Here is a 7,379-nt window from a genome sequence, read left to right as displayed (position 1 = left end):
GCTGTCTATATCTTTTTTAAGGTAGTCCAACAATTTCCTTATATACTTGGGGGCTCCTATATTGGGAGCATATAAGTTTACAATGTTGATGTCTTCTTGATAGATTCTTCCTTTAAGTATTATAAAGTGCCCCTCTGGGTCTCTCTTTATGGCCTTTGCTTTGAAATCTACTTTGTCTGATACAAGTATGGCAACCCCGGCCTTTTTCTCATGCCCATTTGCTTGGAATATTTTTTCCATCCCTTTACTTAAAATCTGTGTAGGTCTCTTGCTCTGAGGTGGGTCTCTTGTAGACAGCCTATGTGTGCGTCATGTTTTCTTATCCATTCAGCTACCCTGTGTCTTTTGATTGGGGCATTTAGTCCATTCACATTGAGAGATATTACTGATAGAAACTTACTCATCTTTTCTCTTTGTACCTGTGTTCCTCTCTCTCTCATTCTTTTCCGTCATCTGCATAAACCAGTCCCCTTAGCATATCTTGGAGTGCTGGTTTGGTAGAGATGTATTCTTTTAGTCTTCTCTTGTCTGGGAAACTCCGTATTTCCCCTTGTATTTTAATGGAGAGCCTAGCTGGGTAGAGCAGCCTTGGCTGTAGGCCCTTGCTTTTCATGGCTTGGAATATTTGTTGCCATTCCCTTCTGGCTTGTAGTGTTTCTGTTGAGAAGTCAGCTCCTAGGTGTATCGGGGCCCCCTTGTATGTTACTTTCCCCTTCTCCCTTGCTGCCTTGAGGATTCTCTCTTTGCCTTTGACATTTGCCATTTTAATGATGATGTCTCTTGTAGTGGACCTCCTTGAGTCCCTCTTGAGTGGGGTCCTCTGTGCCTCCTGGATCCATGAGAGCCTTTCTCTCCTTAAATTAGGGAAATTTTCCATCATTACTTTTTCGAGGAGGTTCTCTATCCCTTGCTCCTCTTCTTCTCCTTCTGGTATCACTATTATATGGATATTATTGCGTTTCAGGTTGTCCTGCATTTCCCTAAATGCCTCTTCATTCTTTTTGAGTCGTTTTTCCATTTCTTGTTCTTTCTGCGAGCCTTTTTGTGCCTTATCCTCCATGTCACTGATTCGATACTTGGCTTCATCCAGCCTGCTTTGGATTCCTTCTACTGTGTTCTTCAATTCAGAAATGGTATTCTTCATATCCTCTTGTGTCTTCTTGATAGTTTCTATGTCCATTTCCAGGCTGATGTAATTTTCTGTAAGATCCTGATAGTTTCTCTGCAGTTTGTCATAGTTCTCTTTGAGCTGGCTGAGCTCATTGAACTTCCTTAGAACCATTGTTTTGAATTCAGTATCTGATAGTTCCCTTGACTCTATTTCATTTAGCTCTCTCTGTGGGGAGTCCTTTTTTCCACTCCTTTGTGGGGGACTTCTTTTTCTTCCCATTTTTGTGAGAGTCTGTTAAGTATTTTTGTCCTTTACTTTTCTTTCTGGGCCTGCCTCTGATGATGTCAGTTGTTGACCCTATAGGACCCTGGGTTGTTTGTTTGAGCCTTCCAGGAGTCTACTGTCTGTGTCTGACTCCTGCTTCCCGCAGCTCTGTGACCCCTTCAGTCAGGGCTGGACTATTTTTTGGGATCTCTATGCACTCTCATGCGGGCTCCTTGAGCGCGCACGCAGCGGAGCAGGATCCCCCGCCTGCCTGGGCTGGCATGTGGTTGCCCCAGTCCAGGGGGCTTATACGTCACCTTGCGTACTCATCTTGCCCCCCTGGCTGGCCAGCTCCCCAGCACTGGTCAGTTTAGGGTCTTCTATTGTGTATTTTCCCTGCTTTTGGCTCTTTGGGTGCGTTGCTTGCCCTCGCCAAATGGGGACTACGGAAATGGGAGGAAGTCAGCTCCAGGACTCTCCGGTTAATCCTGTCTCTGGTCTCTCCTCCAGGGACTCTGGGAAGCTCTACTAATTTTGTGGGCCGCTCCGCAATCGCGGGCGTGCAGGTCAATTTACGTCTGCCCTTGCCGCTCTGTGCACTCCGTCGCAGGCCGTATTGGTGCCAATCTGTGGGAGGCCTTGCCGGCCGGTGCAGGCATTCGCCAGCTTGCGTGGGTCACACACACGCTCGCCAACCCTCGCCGGTCACTCGGCGCAAGTGTGTCCATTTTCAATTTTAATTTTGTGTTGAGTATAAGTATTTCTGAGAACTGGCAAAATAAAATTTGAAATTACATTCTCCAAAACAAAAAAAAAATGAGAAAAGTGGCATTGTTTTGCATTTTTGAAAATCTCTTTAGTGTCTGGTATAATAAAAGACAGCTAGATTCTCTTATCTGCTCCTGTGTTCAATTGGCTGCCGTATGTTGTTTTGGTTACAGCATGTGAAAAGAATCAGGACTCATATAAATATGGACTTGGAAAAAAAGGAGTATTTTAATAACTTTTTCAGATAGTTATGGGTATTCTTCTTTGATACTATACCATAAGTCATGTAGCTCCAGGAACTTTGGAAGATAGGAGTCATGGGGTTGGAGTAATTCTATTTTGGAGGTGTTGAAGGAGCTATGTACTTTCCTATAGATACTAGTCTAGGCTTCCGCCACATCAGGTTTCTCAATCCTGATTCTATTGACAATTGTACTGGATCATTATTTGTTGCATGTCGGGGAGATGTACTGTGCATTGTAGGATGTTTAGCAGCATCTCTGGTCTCTACTCACTAGATATCAGTAGCACTTTCCCACAGTTGTGACAACTAATGATGTCTTCCAGACATTGCCAAATATCATCTGGTGGGACAAAGTTAACCCTGATTAAGAACCACTGAATAGGTACTCAAGAAAGACCCTTTTGGCTGGATCAAATAATTCAGGATAAAAGTTGTGTAAGGAAGATGTATTTGTAGATAACTTTACATAACTGTCTCTGTTGTAAATACAAATGACCACAACAATGATGACAGCTATCATTTACTAAGGGCTGTTAGGCACTTTGCAAACATTAACTAATTTGATCCTCACAGCAACATATAAGTTAGGTACTAATATTTCCATTTTACAGGTGAGGAAATAAAATCTCAGAAAGGTTAAGTCACATGGTCAAGAGAGGGCCAGAGCTGGGATTAATATCTGTGTGTAACTGACTCCTGAACCACCATAGTATTAATTTTGTTAGAAATGTAGTATCCTTTGCAGGATGTTAATATCTGGCACACATTGTATAATTTTGTCTTATGACCTTATTGGGATAACAGAGTCATGTATAATTTTAGATGGGAAATAGAATAGGGGGTGGCTTCTTGACCTAGTACCTGGAATAGCTTTGTTATAAATGTAATTGAAGCATTACTTTGATGGATTACAGAGACTTCTGAGGTAAGATCAAAGAGACATATGTATAAGGACTTGAGGGACCAAATTAGCCATCTCATCGGTTCTAGAAGCCATGGCAACAATTAATCAAGCAGTCTTGTGAACATGCTGGCAGGACTTTTCCGATACTGCTGATTAACTCCTTCAAGGGGAATAATACCACCTCTGATTGACCCCAGGCCTGACTGTTAAGAACTTTGCTTTAGTTGAGGAGAAAAATGTTGGGGAATGCTAACCATGAACTCTAACCTCTAAGTTAGGGTTCTTCCAACTGTCCATCACAGCCCTTTAGGGGGTCATGAAATTGGTTTAGTGGATCATGAGCAACATTTAAAAATAAATAGAGAAGATTAGGGTAGAAAACATCAAGGGCCTCACACATTATAAGCAGGACAACTTCAGAATTTGAGGGCCCAGAGCAAAATGCAAATATGAGCCTCCTTGATCAAAAAGCAGGAAAAAATGTTGTTAAAGGAATTCAAATGTAAAGCTTTTTTCCTTACTTCTGCATTCTCTCTCTTGACTTGTCATAATATTTTTATTTGCTATTTATTATCATCTTAAGTAGAAAAATTAACATGAACTTACCATGTATCTTTATGTTTTGCAATGCCAGTTTAAAATGCACATGTAACAGCATTTAACTTAAATGCTATATCACCAAAATTCCACAGTTCATATTTTGCAGTTCATATATGCCCATGCATAAGTATGAATTTAGTTCTTAACCAAAACAGTGGGCACACTACATTTGTGGGAACGTTTTTATTTCACTTCTTCATACATGTGCATTCTATCAATATTATCTACCTTCAGCTTACCAACGATTAAGGAAGGATGAAAAGGAAAGGGCTAGCTTATCTTTCCCTTTCCTTTGTTGTCATCATTTTCAGCATAAGCTGTTAGCTAATACAGGAAAGTAACAGAAAAAGATATGAGAGGGTTCCTTAGTCTCCGTGTTTCTCAGAACACTATTGCATTCTTTATGCACTGGAAACAGGTTCTGATTGGAAAACAAAGTGTGACCTCTTTGGTTTGTCACCACCACCACTTCCCCACCCCAAGCCCTGCCTTACTCAACTGTAGATACAACACTGTGACCTTGCCCTCATTTTGAGTCTTGCTGAACTCTCATGTATCATGAGTCCACTGGAGTTCTGTGCTCACGAGGCATCACAAATGCTATATGCAAACGAGCCAGCAAGAAATGGCAGCAGACACATATACTGTTTGAATCTCATCTGTTCACAGGCATGCTCCACTGTTCCATCTGATATCACTTGCAAAACAAAAGTTCTAAAACAAAATTCTTAAGAATTTCAGTACAGTGAGGGGCCCAGTCATGGAGCCCTGTGCTACTCTATAGGTCACATGCCTGTGAAGCTGGATCTGATTATAACCTATTGTTTGTGAAATTTTAATTTCAGGTTTGTGTGTGAGTGTGCGGTATGTGTGTGTCTCCCGTTCTCCTTCCTTCCCCACTTCTCTTGCTGTCTTCTGTAGATACTATTTCTTTATATACACTAATATCATTGGTTCAGCTAAAGTTAAAGTAGTTATTCTTTGTAACTAGGAAACATTTTTTCCAATCTGTCAGTTTCCTCTCAGAGGAGCTGCTTCTTCCAAATTTCATCATTGTTCTTATAATTTTCACCCTCTGCTATTATATAATGGATGAATATATAAGGGTGAATGTTTTCCCTTGGGGCTAGAATTAGACTTCTTCAAGTTCAACATTTTTAACAAAAGAATATGCCTTCTTATTGGAACGTTATAAGTACCAAAACTTTAAATGTACTCCCCATTAAATCTGTTAACCAAATACAAACCCTAGTTATGTACATCTTTTTCTAAGTAACTTGGAAGTCCTCTGTTCTTTCTTATCTTTAAAACCTGACCCTGACAATAAGAATTTCTCTTCTCCTTATGTCTACCTGCACTTACACTGGCCTTTCTGCTCCCCAGCTGGGAAGGCAGGGGCAATGTTTTATTTTTTTTTTTTCATTTAAGATTTTATTTATTTATTTTTAGAGAGAGGGAAGGGAGGGAGAAAGAGGTGAAGAGAAACATAGATATGCCATGTGTGAGAGAAACATCAATTGGTTGCCTCTCGCACACCACCGACTGGGGACCTGGCCTGCAACCCAGGCATGTTCCCTCACAAGGAATTGAACCAGCAAACTTTCTCCTTGTGAGTTGATGCTTAACCCACTGAGCCACACTAGCCAGGGCAGGGGCAGTATTTTATTGATATCAAACTGTTGTTTTAAAATAAATTAAATAGTTTAATTATAATAGTAATGTTAAAGGGTAACTTTTCCTTTTTCCCAGAATATAACTTTTTAAACACATTTCTAACAGAAAATAAATAATTCCAAAATAAATACAAAGGAGTTTTTTTCCCACTATTAGAGGCTTTGGCTGAGTCCATGTTTTGAAAATGCGTTTCCTCCCCTTATCCTCCCGCCCCTTCCCACTTCTAAGGATCACTACCCAGTTTCCTTCCAAGAGTCAATACTAGTCAGAGAGCTGAGATGGTCAGGCCCTGGTGTGTCCCATTATATCCAAACAAGGAAAGAGCATTTGGAGAGTATTTTAAGGAAATACCTCTGTCCATATTGTTATCATAAGTACATTCTAGAATAAATGAGAAACGATGGTGGCAACTCTCCAAGGATCTTGCAGCTCTAGTTGTCTTGAGTTTGCAGAGTATGAAAACCATACAATATCATACTCTGGAAATCATTGTAGTGGCTCCTTCATTTTGAAGACATGGAAATAAATCCAGAAAGTGATGGAACTGGCTTGAAAATCATATCTCTAGTTAGTGGAAGATTGGAGACTACAAGGTCAGGTTACCTGACTTTGACTTCAGCACTTTCAACTTTGCCAAAATATCTTAAACTGGGAATTTCTCTTCGGTTACAGAATAACTTGGGGCTCTGAGGACCAGCAATGTTCTGAACGGTAGAAGAGCTGAAGGAGACTACTGCCACTGGCTGACAGCATGTGCAAATTGGTGGGGCTTTTGTTAAAAGGGAATTCATTTATTCTTTACTCGTTCAATTCCATAAATATCCACTATCAGCCTGGCATGTGCAAGCAAGATGCTTTGTACTATGGAGAGGTTCATAATTTCATGGGGCTGACATTTTATTAGGGATATCATTTGTAAGAAAGTGTAAGTGCCATGAAAGCAGTATAAATGTGTCCATGCAGGAATTTAGGAGAAAGACAATTTAATGCTTTCTTATAAGGATCTGGGGAGGGTGGGATATGGAAAAAGGACAAATGAACTTGGCTTTGAAAGCCAAGTAGGTTAGGGTTTGTTGAAATGGAGATGAGGTAGAAAATTCAATCTTATATCTGGTTAAAGATCTTAAACATTATGCTGTGTAAGTCTCTTGACTGGGTTGGGATTTAGGGTGGGAAAATAGCATGAGGCCTTGAATGCCATGCTAAATGATTTCGATTTATTCTATATACAACTGGTAGCCATGGAAAGTTTTAAAGACCGTGGTCTAATGAGAACTGTGTTCTCATCCCCAAAGTGCTAAGTGCTTAGATCATTAGGCCCTGAGAGCAGATCAAAGACAACAGTGCAAAGGCCTGGTTTCCATCAGAATCTCTGATGACTGGTAATGATTCTGCAGCTTTAATTGCTCAGAGCCTTTTGCTTAGCTCTATTCTGTTATACTTGACTGGTCAAGTTAAGAGCTGTCAGACCTGTTCATTGAGTTGTAGAGTAAATAAAAATTTTCTCAGAAGTCAGGTTTCACTCAAAGAATTTTATTATATTTTCATTGAAGAAGGGTCTACATTGTTTATTAAATTAGAAAAAAATGTAATGTCATTTCCTGATTACAAAATTTTCTAAAGTTACAAAACTATACAGGTATTATAGAAAGTTAGTGTCCCATAGTTCCAGCACTACAGATGTAACTACTGTTAAGCTGGTATCTATTCTTCCAAACATTTTTCCTTGTGTGTATAATAACATTTATTAGGACAAAACAATTTTTAAACAAACTGTTCATGCTATTTTTGAATTTTCTTTCTTCATTGAATAT

This window comes from Pteronotus mesoamericanus, unplaced genomic scaffold (assembly GCF_021234165.1).
Source record: "Pteronotus mesoamericanus isolate MK-2021 breed Mesoamerican mustached bat unplaced genomic scaffold, CSHL_Meso_final contig_49, whole genome shotgun sequence".
In the NCBI taxonomy this organism is placed as follows: domain Eukaryota; kingdom Metazoa; phylum Chordata; class Mammalia; order Chiroptera; family Mormoopidae; genus Pteronotus; species Pteronotus mesoamericanus.
This window is presented reverse-complemented; position numbering follows the sequence as displayed.